The 19622-nt window shown below is 44.5% G+C and overlaps 1 protein-coding gene across 2 annotated transcripts in view; it reads left to right on the top strand.

Moving 5' to 3' along the window:
• The window catches only part of dnajc24 (DnaJ (Hsp40) homolog, subfamily C, member 24), a 102072-nt gene that overhangs the window by 57128 nt on the left and 25322 nt on the right, over positions 1 to 19622 (top strand). The gene's annotated exons all lie outside the window — the stretch shown is intronic.

A 19622-nucleotide genomic window follows, 5' to 3' on the forward strand; every position in this document is an offset into this window, starting at 1 on the left:
TTTCATGCAACACCACGTGCTGCCATTTGAAAGAATGCTAATCAAATTCTCAAATGACATCCTATATGACTGACCGTGACCATGGTGCACTATTCCGTTGCGTCTTACTCATCAACTTTTCAGCAATTGACCTGACCACTCTCCTCCAACATTACTACTCCATTATCCAGCTCAGAATCTGTACTTTTAGTTACAGTTTCACCTAGCTAGCCTTAGCCAAAGCACCTCCAGTAATCACTGCAAGAGTTCCTCAGGGCAGTGTCCTGTGCCCAATCTTATTCAGCTGCTTCATCAACAACCGTGCATCCATCCTAAAGTAGGAAGCGGGGATGCTCGCTGATAATTGCACAATTAAGTATCACATGAATCTATTCAGATACTGAAGCAGTCCGTGCTCACTGCATCAAGACCCAAACAACATTCAGACTTGGGCTGATGAGTGACAAGTGATATTTGTACCACACAAATGCGAGGTAATGACCATCTCCAACAAGAGAGAATCTAACCATCTCCCCATGACATTCAATGGCATTACCATTGCTGAATCCCCCAACATCAACATCCTGATGGTCACCATTGAACAGAAACTGAACTGGGCCAGCCATATAAATACTGTGGCTACAGGAGCAGGTTAGAGGCTGGGAATTCTGCAGCAAGTAACTCAGATCCTGATTCTCCAAAGCCTGTTAACCATCTACAAGGCACCACTCTTCTCTTTCCTAGATAAATACAGCTCCAACAACATTCAAGAAGCTTAACATCATCCACTTGCCAAGGCTCCTTTGACAGCACCTTCCAAACCCCTGACCTCTACCACCTAGAAAACAAGCGCAGCAGGCACATTTGAACGCTACCACCTGCAAGTTCCTGCCTGAGTCACACACCATCCTGACTTGGAACTATATCGCAATTCCTTCACTGTTGTTGGATCAAATCCTGGAACTCTCTTCCTAACAGCTACGCTACATGGACTGGAACAGTTCAAGAAGGCAGCCACCAGGGCAGTTAGAGATGGGCAATAAATGCAGGCCTTTCCAGTGATGCTCACATCCCAAGAATGAATAAATTAAACAAAACAATGCACCATTATCTCTGGAATTTTCCAAAGATCTATCCTTGGTCACCCCTACTGATACCGAATTCTTTGGTTTAGTATCAATTTACCTTGCAACATTTTGTTTCTATATTGAAGATGTCTTCATAAAGTTGTTAACATTACTTTTAAAACTTGCATGAACCTTGGGAATTGATAGAGGAATTCAGTGTTTCAGCTCAGCTGTACTGGCTGTAGTTCACTTTCAGTATTAGTTCTCCCTTACACACTTTCTTTTATTTCAGCCACAGTAGACTTTTTAATTGAATTACTTGCTATCACCAGACATGTTGTAGTTCACTTTACTCTAGCTCTTAAATGCAGTGCTCTTTAAAAATTAGAATTTTTAAATTATTAACTATAATTTTGTCGAAGCGCATTACAAAATATACTGAGGGTTATTTGATATGAAATTATTCCATTAAGGCATGGCAAGGATAATTTTCAATTAATGGCATTGCTATCATTGCACATACAATTTAAAACATGTCAATCCTTCTCTTTTGTTGATGAGGTAAATATGCACTGCACCTTTTTAAATATAAACTGCCCGACTGAAACTAATGAGATAAAATCAAGTTATATGCTGAATGTAAAAACACAAAATGCTGGAAAAACTCAGCAGGTCTGACGGCATCTGTGGAGAGGGAAACAGAGTTAACATTTCAAGTCTGTATGACCCTTCTTTAGAGCTGAATATGTTCATGCCGTATTCTGATTGTTTTAAATGAGTTGTTGACCATTTTTAAAATAAATTGGTTAATTTTGTTCAACTGATGATCAAAAGAATTTCATGCAAATGCATTAAATTGTTGTCATCAATATTTTACAACAAGGCTAAAATGTGTCTTTTGCTATGGTTGAGTAAAATACCAAGAAGCAATAGGATGTTCTGTCGTCCACTCCTCCATCCCACCATTTGCAAAAAGAAAATTGAAACAAAATTTAAAAATCTGTAATGATCTGATCTTGAAAGATTTCCAGAAGAGATTGAGTGCTGGTTCACACAGATAGTGCTGACATTAATTCAGCCTGCTAATTACTGGCTCAGTGATCAGGAGAATTAGTTTTCTAGAATGTGCACTTATGTCCAATGTAAACACATTGTACACGGACAGTCCTTCATCAAGAAATGTTTCTCCACCAGATTCATAAATGCAACTTGCCTCTCGATTCACTAAGTTTGGAATAGTATCTGCTAAAACCATGCAACATCACAGTTGACGGTGATGAGTTCAAAATCCCTCCATAACATTCATCGTAGTTGTAGCAAAGGCCAAGAATATCCTGCTGTAATTTTATAAGACTTCATTTTGGAATATAAAGAATATGCATTTATATAGTACCTCACAAGCCCACTTAGAATATCTCAAAGTTCTTCACAGCTAATTAAATACTTTTTGAAGAATAATCACCATTGTAAAGTGGTGGACCTGCCATATAAATACTGTGGCCACAAGAGCAAGTTAGAGGCTGGGAATTCTACAGCGAGGAACTCACCCCCTGACTCCCCAAAGCCTGTCTGTCATCCACAAGGCACAAGTCAGGAAGTGATGGAATACTCTCCACTTGCAGCTCCAACAACACTCAAGAAGCTCAACACCACCCAGGAAAATGCAGCCCGTTTGATTGGCACCCCGTCCACCACCTTTAAACATTCACTCCCTCCGCCACTGATACACAGTGATAGCAGTGTGTACTAACCACAAGGAACTCACGAAGGCTTCTTCAACAGCACCTTCCAAATCAATGACCTCTACCACCTAGAAGGACAAGGGCAATAGGTGCATGGGAACACTACCACCTACAAGTTCCTCTCCAAGCCACTCACCAGCCTGACTTGGAAATTTTACCAGCACTCCTTCACTGTCGCTTCAGGAATTCAGGGGAACTCTTCTTTGCAAATAATACCTAGGAATCTTTTTAAGTCCACCTGAGAAGACAGACAGGGCCTCCTCCGTTTAATATTTTGTGTAAGGGCTGGCACCTCCGACAGCCCAGCACTGCAGAACTGTCAATCTAGATTACACGTTCAAATGTCTGGTGAGGCATTTGACCCCACAACCTTATAATTGATCATATGTAGTCAGATTAGTGTAACCTGTGACTCAGTAAAATTAAAATCAAAGATTGGAATGTTCAGATCCTTAAAGTCAGAATTGTAATGTCTAACTATCTGTTTCTTATCCTTGTGCATCATTTAAAAATCTATATTTTGGAGAGATTTTGTTATTTTTTTAAACAAAGAATGCTATTGAACTACCAAAATCCTTAAGCCTACATCAACAATGGCGACTAATGGCGTGCTCACAACGTTGGGCATCACACTGATGCTGAGGTGTAGCATATATCCAGGGCACGATCAGATCTGATTACAGAGTGAACCTAGGTGGGACTCCTTTTGCATAAGTGTGAACTGAAATCACTTTGCAATTTTTGTACATCTGGCCCAGACATGTAACATGTGCATTCAAATCAAAAGTTGAAGAATGAAAATATTTTCTAGTTTTATAATTGTTTCAATGTGGCTCCTATCTTTGGTGTTGTGAGTAATACAGTCAGTTGGGCATCTGTTTGTTGCCCAGAATATTTTTTCAGAAATATGCTATTATCTTGTGAAAATGGCGCTCCCTGCGGTTAAGAAGCAGTTTCAGTACTTCCCTGTCTCCTGGGTATATGTGACAAGGATCTTCTTGGAAAATTACTTTTTGAACCATCACATCATAACAGGGGGCAGTCACAAGGAGGTCAATCTTGCAAAGATTACAGCTAATTAATGGTTTCTTTATAAAAATAGCATCAGCCTTCACATTTACTTGACAATTGCACCTATTTTTCTCTCTCTACTGTATTAGGGTGTTCCAGTTATGCTGGCAGCCTCATTTCACATCAGGACGAGTTCAGTAGTTAAATATTTTAAAAATAACCATTTCAGGAATGATCCAGTAAAATTTTTAAATATCTAAGGATTTCTAAAATCTGAACATGTAGTCTGAGCGGTGACTTGTTAGAGAGTTTTAACATTATGAAAGGTTATGATAGGATAAATGGAGTAAAGCATATGTACAGCATCATTTAGGAACAGGTTGAAGTCCCAGTAGACACCTGTCTGTTAATGCGCAAAGAGTGGTAATCTTGGATTGATTGCTTGTGAAGGTAGAATCTGTTACTATCAACCTGACAACTCTCCCTATGTAGCAAGCTAGGATACCATGGTATTTTGTACGTCTGGCAGGTTGTTTGTGCCTCCTGCTGCCTGACCTGGGGTGAGATGGGTAAAAATGCATTACTCTGTGCTAGCACCTCCAGCAAAAAAGCTTTGCATTAAAGAGGTGCTGACGTGTTGGGGTCAAAAAGCTAATTTTAATTATCTAGACAAATCGTGTTTACAGCTTATTAAAAAATATAGAGAATCATAGAATTTTACAGCACAAGAGGTGGTCATTTGGCCCATTGTGTTTGTACCAGCTTTTTGAAATCTATTCATTTGTGTATTTTGTAAGTAAATGCTCTTTTTTTTGAGATTTTGTGATCCCTGTGGAGATCAACAAACCAAAAAGAAACAAATTTACTGAACAACCCTGATGAAAACAACCAATGAACCTTTCACCTTTTTAGAACTTTCACTTTAACAATCAAATCAAAATAAGAAATAGGGACAAGAGTGGACCATTCGGCCCCTTGAGCCTGCTCCTCCATTCAATAAGATCATGGCTGATCATCTTGTGTTTCGATTTTCAGATCCCATCTAACCCCGATAACCTTTGATTCCCTTGCCTAACAAGAATTTATCTACCTCTCCCTTAAAAATATTCAATGACCCTGCCTCCACCAGCTTCTGAGCAGAGAATTCCAAAGTCGCACAACCCTCAGAGAAAAAAATTCTCCTCATCTCTGTCCTAAAAGGGCGACCCCTCATTTTAAAACAGTGCCCCCTAGTTCTGGACTCGCCCACAAGAGAAAACATCCTTTCGATGTCCACCTTGTCAAGGCCATTCAGGATCTTGTATACTTCAATCAAATCACCCCTCAGCCTTCTAAACTCCAGTGGAAACAAGCCCAGTGTGTCCAATCTTTCCTCATAAGACAACCCACTCATTCGAGGTATCAATCCAGTAAACCTCGCTTGAACCGCCTCCAATGCATTTACATCCTTCCTTAAATAAAGAGACCAAAACTGCACACAGTATTCGAGGTACAGTCTCACCAATGCCCTGTATAGCTGAAGCATAACATCCTTACTTTATGTTCAATCCCTCTCATAATAAAGGTTAGCATTTCATTAGACTTCTTAATTACTTGCTGTCCTTGCATACTAACTTTTTGTGACTCATGTACTAGAACACCTAGATCTCTCTGCACCTCCGAATTATGTAGCCGTTCTCCACTTAAGTAACACTCTGCTTTTTTGTTCTCCTTGCCAAAGTGAACAACTTCACATTTCCCACATTAAACTCCATTTGCCAGATCTTTGCCCACTCACTCAGCCTATCTATATCCATCTGCAACCTCCTCATGTCCTCTTCACAACATACTTTCCTACCTATCTTTGTGTCCCCTGCAAATTTAGCTACCATGTCTTCATTCCCCTCATCTAAGTCATTGATGTAAATTGTAAAAAGTTGAGGCCACACTCGTCACACCCTGTCAATCAGAAAAAGACCCATTTATGCATACTCTCTGCCAGCCTGCCAATCTTTTATCCATGCTAATATGTTACCCATGACATCCAAAATCAACAAAATTAAACATGAATTAACGGGCAAATGACAGTCAATATAAATTATAAATTAAGCATTAAATAGATAAATCTCATAGATTTATTAGGCAGCCTACTCAACGTACATGGCTCCAATTTCTGCCACAAAACCCTGATCTTCCTCGGGTGAAATTCTAGTTCCTTTCCTTCACAGATTTTGCCACCAATTCTCATCCAACAGTGGCTCAACTGAGTTCCATGGCCACAATCTTCAACAAAATGGTGCACTTCTCCAGACCCTTCTCAACTCTACTCATGTCAATATGTTTTGGTGTAGATCCACCATTATTACCTTTATCCAAACTGTCAGTGACAACCCTGAGCACTGTGTGGCTGGTTCTGGTCAATCAGCTCCTTTAAAGTAGCTGAAAAAAATGGGTAGCAACCTTATTTTCCTTTTCCCTGCTCCTGCATCTAGCCTTCATGTTCTCCTTCTTTCAACTGCACCACTGCCACCTTCCCCTTGCATGTGGGCCTGTTTTCCCACTGCACTCCCCCCGCCCCCTCCAAACAATGTCGTGTGGGCCTGTTTTCGTGCCCTTTCATTTCATCAGGTAACTCTTTCTGCTCTCCTCCTTGCCTTTGCATTCATTCTCTTGAGGTCTGTGTGAAAATGAGGACACATTCGCAGCTGTAATCTATTAGATAGCTGTGTGTGTGGGGCAGCTCTGCTTTCTTGTCAGCTCTGCACTCAATCTACTTCCTGTTTGGTTACCATTGCTCCACTCGGACTCCACAAACTGCAGAATCCATCACACCTTGAATTATTGATTCTGGCAATTAGGAAGAAAAGAAGTGAGTTGTGAAGGTGACTAGGTCACTGAAGCTTGGGAGACCAGAGTTCAAGTCCCAGCCTCGACCACCATTTGATCCTGAACAGCGTATTCTCCACTCCATCCTGCAGGGCAGAATTTTACGGCTCCTCCCGCCGATGGGATTTTCATGTTCCGCCAAAGTCAATGGACTTTGAATGGCTCTCCACATTTTCTGGCCCCGCCCCCACCACAATGGGGCTGGAAAACTCCGCCCATTATTGCAGGGTGTGGACTGTCCAGCAGGGCTCAACCATGGCCCTGACCTCTCCTCCACCCCCTGCAAGTCAGTTCAAGGGAGTACAGCCAAAGTTGTTCATCACAGATCCTTAGGGTAGAGCAACTGCCTAGCCCAGCTGAGTAGAAAAGCAAGGAAGTGAAGGAGTTAATCAAGAGTTTTGATGTGGAGAAATTGCATAATTGAAGCAAATTTTCTATCCAAAGCAACAATTAACTCCTTTTCAAGCAAAGTAAGGGTCATGCACTTCTTCAGTGTTGAAGACACTATATCAAGACGTCCGGCTAATTTCCAAGTTATATGCCAAGTCCCCTGGTGGCTGAAGTTTGTTAGTGGGATTAGTCACCACTACAAACTGAAGTTCGAATTTGAAAGCATTCTGTTTTGAAGATAATGGCCGGGATTTTCCCTGCCCGCTGGCGTCGGGCATGTTTGGTGGCCTGAGCAGGCAATATGGCACGATTGGTTTCACGATGGCGTGAAACCAGTTTGCGATCATTCGCTCAGCCCGTCAATGGTGGGCTGTGTTTCCCGCCATCGGACATCATGAACCTCATTGTAATACATCCACATATCAATATTAGGCCAGCCTGCTGGAATTGTTTCTCCACCCGCTGGCCCAACTGCTGGATCGTCTGGCAATGTCGGCGAGAAAGCACGCTGACATGTTTCACAACGGCATATAAAACGTGTGCAGTTGGCGGGCTGCACTCTGAGGGGAACTTGGAGGTGAGTACAGGGCAATGATGTGCAGCACTCACCGGGGTTGCCTGTTGGACTTCAAGCTTGAGCGCATTGGGGCGGGCGGAAGGGCTGCCTTGCGGCTGAATATAGCGCACAAGCATTCGGGGTGGGGGCTACTGTGGGCGAAGGAAGTGGTCACTTATTAGAGACACCTTATATAAAGTGACCATTCCTCTATTCCTCTGCAACTGAGACAGATCAAGCGCAGCCAGTGATATGATTGGAGTTGCGCTTCTGGCTTCCCCCACCCCCGGCACAGACTGCAAAGTATGAGTGTTTTAGTGGACTACAGAACAGTTGTACAACTGCACACATTGTACAGTCTCCTTGCTAAAGCTGGCCGTGGAGCAGTCACTGGTGGAGGCGATCACAGTCCCTTGCAATGTCAGCATCCCGGTTTGGACCAGTCTCCCTGATGGTTCAAGCTAACAGTGCTGCACTGCAGTGCGGGTTAGGAGAATGCCTGAGCCTGTGTTGAGAGCACAGCATGCAGTCCAGTGGGCAAAGCTGCAGCTAATCAGTCAGGTGGAGTGGGGAGAAGGTGGGTGGGGTCTCAGGCAGCCATGCAGCGCACTAATCTCTGGCCATCCAAGTGGTGGCCAGCACACTCCGGGAAGCGTTAAGGGGCCTTCAGACTTAACGAGGACAGGTTCTTAGTACACCAACATGTCTCTCTCTTTCATCCTGCAGGAGCAGTACATCAGGAACATGGAGCCTGGTGAATTAGTTGTATGCCTGATGGCCTACAGAGAGAGAAGGCGACGGAGGAGAAAGCGACTGAGACGCCTCGCTGCGCAGAGGGAGGAGCAGTACTGTCTGCAAGAAGGGGCGGCTGGGGCTCCAGCACACGTCGCTGAAGAGCCACAGTGAGCCGTCGTTGGTTGGCGCCTAGCAACACCCAGGGTCTATAAATGATGCCTTTCATTCCTGAAGATGACTGAGAACCGGTGTAGCCGAAGATTGCGCATGCCCAGGGAGCTGGTCGATCACATCTGCCACCTGCTGTAGGATTTGGTGCCATGGAGGGCATCCACTGCCAGTGGCTGTGAAAGTGACAGCGGCACTCAATATCTGCATCAGTGGCTTCTTTCAGGGCTCCACAGGTGATCTCTGTGGGATCCCATAAGCCTCCATCCACAAATGCATCCATGAAGTCACAGATGCCACGTTTGCGAGGGCACACATCTTTGCGCATTTCACACAGGACTAGGACAGCCAGGATGCAAGAGTGATTGGATTCACCCAGATCTCGGGTTTCCCTCAGGTGCAGGGTGCGATCAACTGCACTCACGTGGCACTCAGGTCTCCGTCGCAACACATGGTGGACTGCATCAACCGCAAGGGATTACATTCGCTGGATGTGCAGTTGGCGTGTGACCACCAGAAATGCATCCTATAGGTATGCGCACTGTTTCCAGGGACTGTGCACGACTGCTACATCCTCAGTCGATCACAGATCCCTGAAGTCCACAGAAGATGCGGGGATGGCTCCATGAGGACAAGGGCTACCCGCAGAGGCCGTGGCTGATGACACCCGTGTGGTGGCCTCAGACTGCAGCAGAGCGGAGGTATAATGAGGTTCATGTTGCAATTCGCAACTTGGTGGAGCAGACCATCGGGATGCTGAAAATGAGGTTCCGCTGCCTGGACCGGTCTGGTGGCACCCTGCAGAGGGTGTCACGCATAGTCATCGTCTGCTGTGCCCTTTACAACCTGGCGCTGCAACGGAGAGAGGAGGAGATGGAGGAGTTGGAGGTCTCCTCCAATGACGAGTCCGCCGATGAGGATGAAGGTGAGGAGGTCCTCTTAAGGCGACGATGACTAGGATGAGGCCGTTGCACTGGCCAGATGAGGCAGGCGCGCTCGGGAGGCCCTCATGACTGCTAGATTTGTGGAGGATGATGACAACATGCTGTGAGAAGACCCTATAGATCCTCACATTGCAACTGTGAACGTTTGACTCCAGTTTGGCTTATGGCAGCGTGCGTACCTTCTGTGTTAATGCTTCTGTCATGGAGATGCAGTGGAGATCCTAATAGCCGCTCGATTGCAGGAGGATGGTGACGACATGCAGTGAGGACACTCCATAGATCTTCACATAGCCTCTGAGAACGTCTGACTCCTGTCTTGCCGAGGGCAGCTTGCTTGCGCTCTGAGATCAGGGTCATATCATATAGAAGCAGCCATGAAACTTTAGATGCATCTGACCCTTTGTCCGCCTTCAGCACCTGAGCCTTTCAGGAGCAATGGTCACAGATGCTGCAGAGATGGGGGCCAACCCCTCTTTAAAGGTGCTAAGAGCAAAAGAGAATGATGGAACTCTGTGACACCTGCCCACCACATTCTAGCAGCAATGCCAAGCACCGTCCGGGTGCAGGCATCAGTAATGTTTCCAGGGAGTGTGAAGCCAGACCATCACTTTGGTCTGAAGGCTGCACAAAGCACAGGGAAGAGGTCCTGGACTGAGACACCTGCCTTTATCTTGTGCAGAAAGGTTTCACATTTGAGTGACAGGAACACTGTTCATCAGAACAAGGAGTCACAGGCAGGAAGACATTCATGGGAGTTTATTGACAATAGTGAACAGAATGTACAAGTGATTAACACCCGTGCCCAGGCTGTGCAAATAATTTGTCTTGACTTTTCTAACCCTGTCACTACATCTTGGTGCTCCCTGGACATCCACAGCAGAGGTGGATGCAAGGTGATGACCCTGGCGGGCATCTTCTGGAGGGCTGAGGCCTGGAGGGTCCCGGCCCCCTTTCAGGGTCCTGCTGTGTGGTAGTGGCACCCTCCTCGGCCTGTGGAGCTGGAGCTGCTGAGGTCATAAGAAGAGGGGATTCAGATGGGCTGGACACTCCCGGAGTCACCTGGATGGATGGGCCCCGGGCCTGTGCCTGCTCCTCCTCCGCCCTATGGGTGCTCAAGGGCGCCAGGCTGACTCCTTGAGAAGTGGTCTCTGGAGTGAGATTGAGCTGCCAGGTACCCCTCTCCTGGAGACCAACTGTGGCATCAGCGATGGAGTTGAGCCCGCACAGCAGTGCAGGAGCGACGTCCTGGACCAAGGCCTCCATGGCAGCTGCCATCCTACCAATGTTGACCTTGGTGCGTTGGCATGCTGGCATTATCACCCCAATGAAGGCGGATGGAGTCCTCTATCGTGCCTTACAATCTGAGGAGTGCAGCGGACATCCCTTCCTGATGTTCTCGAGCTTGCCTTTGCAGCTCCAGCAACTGTGACATGACCGTTCCAGAGGCTTATCATCTGACTCGGACTCAACAGATTTCTGGCCTCCTGCAGTCCTCTGAGTGCCATAAACCTGGGAAGTTCCTGCCGTCGCCTGCTGTGGATCAGACAGTGCAATGTGCTCACCAGATTGTGATCCTGAGGCAATTCTAAAGCTTTGTGCTACTGAGGTGTGTGTCTCTGTGCTGGTGGAGGATGTGGGTGGGTGCTGTGATGGAGTTTCAAGGAGGTTGTCTCCAGATTCCTCTTCAGAGGTTTCTTCGGGGCCTTAATTGGGTCATGGACTCTGTCGGCTGTTTCCCAGATGTGCCTGCAGAAGCAAGGGAGAAAATTAGTGCATGGCAATGTCCTGTGAAACAGGACACATCACTCACAGCATGGTTGTCTGATTGATGTTGCAGTACTGGACCCTCACTTGGTAGAGCACCACTGACATCACCGTCAGCACAGGAACGGTCCAGGTCCTCGCCGGCCAGCTGGATGGCTCTGTTTTCAAAGTCTGTGATTTCAGGCATCCCTCCACTTGTCTGCGACCTCTCCCTTTTGTGTGCCAGCTTGTCCTGCATGAATAGAGATGGAGAGAGTATAAGCAACACGCCTGCCAGGCCAGATGATAAGTATGTGTGGGTGGTGAGTGGTCCCATGGATGGGATGAGGACAATGAAGGTGTGTATGAGAGAGAATGAATGGCGATGTCCCTTGAACTGATGGTGAGTGAGATCCCTGTGAATGTGCGATGGGTTTGTGAGTGTGAGAGTTGAGAGTGATGAGATGAATGACCTACCTGGCAGAACGGAGATCATTCATGCTTTTGCGGCACTGGGTGGCTGTTCCCCTTTGAAGGGCGCTGGTGCTGAACCACCACTGCCGCCTCCTCCCAAGCCTGGTTGATCATGCCTCTGCCCATCCTGTGGCCAGGTGAGGGTAGAGGACATCCTGGCAGGGCACCACGGCATCCAAAAGGCGTTCCAATGGCGTGTCGCTAAACCTGAGGTCTGCAGTTGCCTTGCCTTTCGTGGACATCTTCCCTGCAGCAGTCGTGGGCTAGAAGCAATGAGATGTGATGTGTGTGGCTGGACTTTAAATATGGCACCTGACGTGATGAAGCGGCAAGGTGATGGCGGGTGGGAGAATGAAAGCCCGCCCATCATCGCAACAGCATGTTTCCCAGGAATGCATGAATAATGGGCCCGCTACTACACTTAGTGCAAATCTGGGATGATTCCACCCTATAAATTTTGTTTAAATTGAAGGAACTTTGTGCTTAGTTTACATCATCTATACCTTAATTATCCAAACAATCTTTCTCATGTATTAATGCAGGTTAATGCCTACCTCATTCAGTTGGATGTTCAAAAAAATCAAGAGCATGTGTATCATCATGTAAAATATTGTCTCTGTTGAGTTAAATACATAAGTCAATCTCTTCTATTCAACAAACCAATAGTCCAGCCCAATTGATCCTTGCCACCCAATTCAACTTTAAAGTGACAGACAGCAAGGACTGGGTTAATAAATGATGAACAGCAGCAGATTGTCATGGCTATATTGCTGTTTCCCAAGGTCCTATGGGACTTTGCTTGTAAAGCCTGTTGATTGGCTGGAAGCTTTCACTGTCAGTCTCTCCCCTTGTGGCCCTTTGCTTTGGATTAATCTAAAGGGAAATAATTTGTTTCCATCAACAGCCATGGTACTTGTGACAGATCAAACACATCTCCCTCAGCAACTTTGATCTGTGCTTGTTCCTACTCCACTAACATCTGGGTGCAATTTGTCAGGTAGCAATAGATGAATGCTAGTCAAAGGAGTTAATTAATGGAGTGTGTGCTGTTTGTAAGCTTTATGTGAAAGAGGAGGTGCGGCTTGGAAATACAACCACCCACACCTTCAGATGTACCCACAATAAGAACACATTTCAATTAGAGGAAGAAAATCATTTGCAGAGTTTAAGACTGCTGCTGTCTCCTTAATGTTTCATTATATTAAATAAGATACAAACAATTCAAAAGACTGAAATTTAGGATCTTTTGTTAATCACTCCTGTGAACTAAGAGCAGTGGAAATAAATGTAACATTAAACTTTCTCTTGTCTATTTTATCAAATTATGTACCATAAATTTATATTAAAGACATTGGATTCTGGTAACCAGCTGCCAAATGAATAATGCACTGATGATATGACGAGGGATTAATACTCTTGTCTGAATGTCATTGCACATTAAGGACATGATGTGCAGGATCAGCCATCACTTATACTGCTGAGAGAGGGGAAATATTCCCACAGTCCAAGATAACGTTATGGCGTAACAGATTGTCAAGTAGTGAGTTATGAGCCAGTGATCCAATCAAGGGAATAATTTGACATTTATAAACTGCTTGCCTTTTGCTTCTATTGTTTATAATGTCATCTGAACTCCCTGCTTAAATTAGTCCTGTAACTCGGCCCCAACTATCCATTCATGTCGTGTGATTGCTGCCGTAAGTCAAAATCATCAGAGACTAAAACTAATTCAGTGGCACCTGTTGTAGGGTCTTGGTTACAGTTCAGTAGGCCTGAAGAAGTCTTTGTAGCCATACATAGGTTAACTGTAAGTCTTTAACTCTTAGAACTGATTGCAAACCTATGGCAAAGGGTACAAGCTAGGATTGGTCTCCATGCTTGCTGGTACACACTGCTCTGTCCAACATGACTGACCCTGGGTGTGGGTCATGTGTTCTCTTACATCACTGTGTGGGCGGTACTGTACTCAATCCTGCATTAACCCTATGCCTGTCAGATCCTTATACTACATCTCCCCCCAAATCTTTATCCAATGTATTTTAAGTGATTATAGTTTACCCTATGCCATACATTGTTATTACTATCATACATTTGCATTGTCATTACTACATTATCACTACCCTCATCTTCCCCCCTTCAAGTCCTTGAATTCAAAGGTTCAGGTAACCGGGAGACCTCCTATACTGTTGGAGGAGTGGTAGGCTCTGTCACTGCTGGTTCTTCCTGTAGGTTTGGAGGTTGCTCTGGCATCTCCATATGTTTTCATCCTTTTCTTCCATTCTTTTATGTTAAACCGCACTTCGTCGATTTGGCTGTTGCACCGGTCGGTGTTTACTACACTTAACTAGTTTCTTGCGGGGTAGATGAACATTGTATTTATTTCCTTATCATTTCTCTCGCTTCTTCCGTCATCATGTGGGTCATTGCGATGTCCTCTGTGGCGGAGGTGAGCACTCCTGTGATTAGAATGAGGTTTAGTGGTACACTCACCTCTACATTTCGCTGTTGGCAATGAGTGGCTACTACCAGGCTCCAGCATCTTCTGTGGCATTAGCGTGCTGACTGGGACTTGCAGTGTATGTTCGGTGGTTGCAGAGTTGACCTGCTGTACCGTTGCCTTAGCCAGAGGTTGAGGCTGGTCGCTTTCTTCTATATCTTTCACTGGAGGCATTGTGGTTACCTCCTGGGTGGTTGGCTGGTCTGACCATTTAATATTTTCTGCCACCTGTAATGAAAATGGACAAACTTGCTCCACAAAGAGAGAAGACAACTTGGAGCTGAAGTCCAAGTCAGGATACTAGTTTATTTTTGTTTGAGTACTCAGGAACTTGCAGTTCTGTATGATTAATGGCAGTGGTTGTCTTGACATTTTCTGCCGTGTTGAGGAGATCCAGGGCTACACAGGCACCTTTGCTCAAGAGAGAGAGGCTGGTTACGGATGACGTACATTAGCTCGAAGATTAGTTTGCCGCCATACCTTACTGGTTGCAGGATCATGCCTATGACTGGAAATCGGATTCCTCTGGGTGGTATGTTTGTTGTTTGAAGCTAGAGGTCTTAGAGCCACTGTTCTTTGTCTAACAGGACTGCTGGCCTCTGTGTCTAATTTAAAATTTGTTAAATGGCTATTGACTGAAAGGTCCACAATTTAAAATGAGAAACCAAGATCTTTGACCTAACCCAGGAAGTATGGCTGAGTGTTTTCCAGGCTTGCAGTCTTGATATTGTAGATGATCTTTGGGCCTTCTGTGCATTTCAGAGTTTTTGTCCTGCAGTTTGTCGTAGTGTCCAATCCTGTTGCACTGAAAGCAGTACATTGATCTTGCCAAAACAGAATTACCTGGAAAAACTCAGCAGGTCTGGCAGCATCGGTGGAGAAGAAATCAGTTAACGTTTCGAGTCTTCACGAACTGTTCTGCCGAAGGGTCGTGAAGACTCGAAACGTTAACTGATTTCTTCTCCACCGATGCTGCCAGACCTGCTGAGTTTTTCCAGGTAATTCTGTTTTTGTTTTGGATTTCCAGCATCCGCAGTAGCTTTTAGCTTTTTGTTTTTATCTCATTGATCTTGCCTATTGTTTTGGAGCATTTTGCTCCACAGCGTTGGCATGGGCTGCTCTGCTGGCTGGTTGGGGTATTGTTTTCTCTGCCCTGGAGTGTCCCTGTGTCTTTGTTGTGAAACTAGCTGAACTGTGGCTTGGCCTCTGTGCCATGGTTTATTTTCTCCCCTTAAAATGGTTCTGTGCTACTCACAAAGTTCTGACTGCTCACTATCTGGATTGTCTTTTCCAGGCTTAGATCTTCCTTTGCTTGTTTGAGGTCAAAGAGCGTGTCACCTGCTATCCCTAACACTGTTCTGTCTCTGAGTTCAGATTTTAAGTCTCCTTGTTCACAACTTTCTGCTATCCTGTACAGATTATCGATGAATGAATCGACAGGTTCTCCTGGCTGCTGGCTCACTTGATAAACTTAGGGCTTTCGAGTTTTTTTATTGCTTCTTAGATTGAAATAAACATTGAATGATTTTAGTATTTCTTCAAATTTGGCAGATAATTTATTTGATTCATTCCCTGTCTGGCAATAATGTCGTCAACAGTCGGGCTTACTGAATAAAGCAGTGTGTTAACCTCTGCTTTTGATTTTTTTGCCTAAACCTGAAGAAATGCTGTACTTGAAGAATATGTTCCTTCAAAGTACCCCATTATGTGATTGATCTGGGTCTTGGATTGGTCCGAATTGACTTGAAGTGTGGAATTCTGATCCAAAGTTCAATTTTTAAAAGTGTAGGTTCTGCTTTAAGAGCTTTCTGAATTTAAAGATAACATCGCCATTCACTTGAAGACAAAGGGATTTCCCACGCTTGCCGGTTTTGGCGGGCTGCGCTACAATGGCGATCGCGCTCAGCTTGAAAAGAATTTTTCAGCAATGACTGCCTGGAACTGCTGTCTGCAAAGTCCTCTTGCTCAGTCAGCGTTTAAGTTTAAAGTCACAAATTCATCAAATCCTGGTTTTTGCTTGCCTTTAGCTGGGTTTACAGAGTTGCGATTCCCCTGGAGTATACAATTAATTATTTATAAACCTTTTTGGAGTGAGCCGGGATGCCAAATGACAAGGCGCTGGCTCGGGATTGGGTTTTTAGCTATGGATTTTTTTCAAACTTCACTTCTGACTCTAAAATTTTTAAAGATTTGTCAGGACTTGCTGTATTTATGCTGTATTTGCCTGGAATTTTAAAGGATTTAGCTCACCCTTGCTAGGTCTGCTGGGTCAGTGCCCTGGGATTAGAAGCTGGACTTCCAAAGGAGATTCAGTGGGGTTTTCTGCTGCAGTAAGGAATTGTAAATTTCTGCCTCCAGCTTCCCAGCCTTTTTTTAAAAAGCTTTTTGCTGGTAATTTTTTTCCCTCTGCGCCTCTGCCTCTGGAACTTCTTTTCAGGTCAGGCCATTGTGCTGAATATTTTTTTCAACCGTTCAGCGTTTTAGTTTGTCTTAGCATTTTCTGCAAGATCTTGCATTATTCCACAAGCTGCCACCTAGTTTTAGGGCGTTGGTTACAGTTCGGTAGGTCTAAAGAAGTCTTCATAGTCATATGCAGTTTAACTGTAAGTCTTTATTGACTCTTAGAACTATTTACAAATCTGCAGTAAAGGGTACAAGCTAGGAGCTGTCTCCATACTTGCTGGTACACACTGCTCTGTCCAACACAAGACTGACCCTGGGTGTGGATCATGTGCTCTCATATATCACTCTGTGGGCGCTACTGTACTCAGCCCCACATTAACCCTATATATGCCAAATCCTTGTACTACAGCACCATTGTGAAAATTATTGTTTTTGTTACTATTTAACATGCATGAATGGGTTGTGATACTTAATGATATCCTAGTGATCGATGTTACATATAAGTTGCAGTAGATTATCAGACCAGCAGATCTCTGCCATTGTTTATGCTCCACACAAGCTTCCTCCCCTCCTACTTTTAGAAACCTTCTATTCCTTTCTACCTCATATACTTACCTAGTCTCCCCTTAAGTAAATATATGATTATTGCTGAAAAAGAGACATGTCAAAGCTTCCCATCTTGCACTCATCAGGACACTTTGCAAGAATACCAATATAATGGGAAAACAACAATTTATACTGTAGGTGAAGAGAATGCTGATTGGTGGGAAAGTGGACTCTGATTGGTAGAGGCATTGCCATGGAGAATGCACCAGTGATGGTGACTGACAGTTAACTGCCAAGCAGGATAATAGCTACCCTGATCAGATCATTTTACGCTGTATATCACACAAACTCATGAACGGGCCTAAGGCTATCACTTTCGGCCCTGAAAAGTGTCCAGTCTACCTCAGATTACCCTGGAAGGGCAAGGTATCTCAAAGATTTAAGCAACAGGTGAAGCTAGCTGCTTCAGGCTAGTATGCAGAAGCAACACGCTGCCGTCAAGCCAAAAAGTCATTGTTCTGCCTATCGCACAAATGAGTAATGTGGTATATGAATGTCAGTGCCAGTGTGATGCTAGGCCGTACCTCCCAACAACTGGTGGATCGTATCAAACAGTGTGTTGTAACCGCTGTTCACAAAGGGCAGGGTACACACTGCACCCAACCAACCTATGCTTGCAAAACTCAAAACACAGTGTCCAACATTAGATGTGATTCCGCGATTGCTCAACATTTGCTAAATAATCCTCAGTGCGCTAAGAATTACGCTGACAACCAATTTAAGATTGTCAGTTGGGCTTGCAAAGTGGCACATTTGCTTGTACTGAAAGTTACATATATTAATACGCAGGGCCCTGATTTTTGCAGACAGAAGGAATTTGTACACACATTGCGCCTGTTTCATCTAAATAAAATAAATGACAGCCATTTGCTGACTCATTCCTCAGGGCAATGCCTTGACCAATCAGGGTCAAGCTGCCTGGTTTAAGTTTCAGTCAATGCTTGGCAGTTAACTGTCAGCCATCACCACTGATGCATTCTCCATGGCAACACCACTACCAATCAGAGTCCACTTGCCAACCAATCAGCACTGTCTTCACATACAGTATAGTTTTCCCCTTATATTGGTATTCTTGCAAATTGTCTTGAGAAGTGCAAAACGAAAAGCTTCGACGTGTCTCTTTTTTTCAGCAATATTCAAACTGCTATTAAATCTTTGATATTCACTTCTCCATGTGGTAGCAAGTTCCACATTCCCCACTCAATTCATGGATTTTTCTCCTGAATCCCTATTTGATTTATTAGTGACTATCTTGCTCCCCTAGAAATGGAAGCATCTTTTGCAGATCTTCCCGATCAAACCCTTTCATAATTTTAAAGATGTGTATCTGGTTCTGGATGAGGAGTAAGGTGGAAAAGGAGTTTTTGCAGGGGTAGTGGGGAGGAAGAGGGACAGGAGTTTGTGTTGGAATGTGGTTTTACCAGATTACAACCTCCTAAGGACACCCTAAATTCTAGCCAGAGGGGTGGAGGCATGTCTGGGAAATTGTTGGGAGTCCCTCCACTTGTAGCCCCACTAGCTGGAGCTGACAGCTTAGCAAGACTTGCGTTCAGGATCTAAGAAACACTCCAAAGTTTGACGAAGGAAAAAATAATTCAGAAGGGAATCAAATTTTAAATCAAACCCTCTGCTCATTTTTGGAGTTGAATTTGAGAAACAAATGCCTTTTTACATCTTTAGCCCAGGCAATCTCTGTGGAGTGCCTATGAGCACATAGAGGGCATGCAAACAAAAATAAGTGCCTCTGATATGTGTTTGTAGGCTTGAACTGGCCACTCCAATGGGCTGATGTGCTGAATTTTGGTAAGCGCCATGGGTAGACAAGAGTTCTGCTTTGCCGCACTTCCACTAATAGACTCAAAGCAACCCCATTTCTCGTATTGCCTCACAGACCACAAGTGAAAGGAAGTTTGCCCGTAATTTGGGATTGTGTTACTATTATCTTTTTAGGCAGTGGTGATGGAAACAAATTTGATCTCCACTGCCCAATAGAATGTGCAGAGCATATTTCAGTAGAGGTGGCATGAAAACACTTCATTCTGCATGGCCCTTATTGTACATAAAATGCATATACCAGAGTGTAATGTTGCAGAGGAGCTGAATGTAAACAATTCACATTCAGGACTGGGGTGTTAGCTCCAGTCTGCATTTAATTGCGGATCAGAAAGCTGGGAGCATAGCTGATCTAAAGAATCGATGGGTTCTGACACCAACATTTGCTCAATGAATTACTCTCCAAATAGAATGATTTGAGGCGAATAGCATAGTTGCATTTAAGGGGAAGTTAGATAAGTACAGATAAAGGAATATACTGATAGTGAGATGAAAGAAATAGAATGGGAGGAGGGTCCTTTTGTGTACATTGAACAGGGTTTTCACTGCAGTGCCAGTGAAGTTATGGTGACAGAGCAGGAGTGGCTCTGAGGGAATTCCTGGTTAAGG

Source organism: Cetorhinus maximus, chromosome 9 (assembly GCF_964194155.1).
Source record: "Cetorhinus maximus chromosome 9, sCetMax3.hap1.1, whole genome shotgun sequence".
In the NCBI taxonomy this organism is placed as follows: Eukaryota; Metazoa; Chordata; class Chondrichthyes; order Lamniformes; family Cetorhinidae; genus Cetorhinus; species Cetorhinus maximus.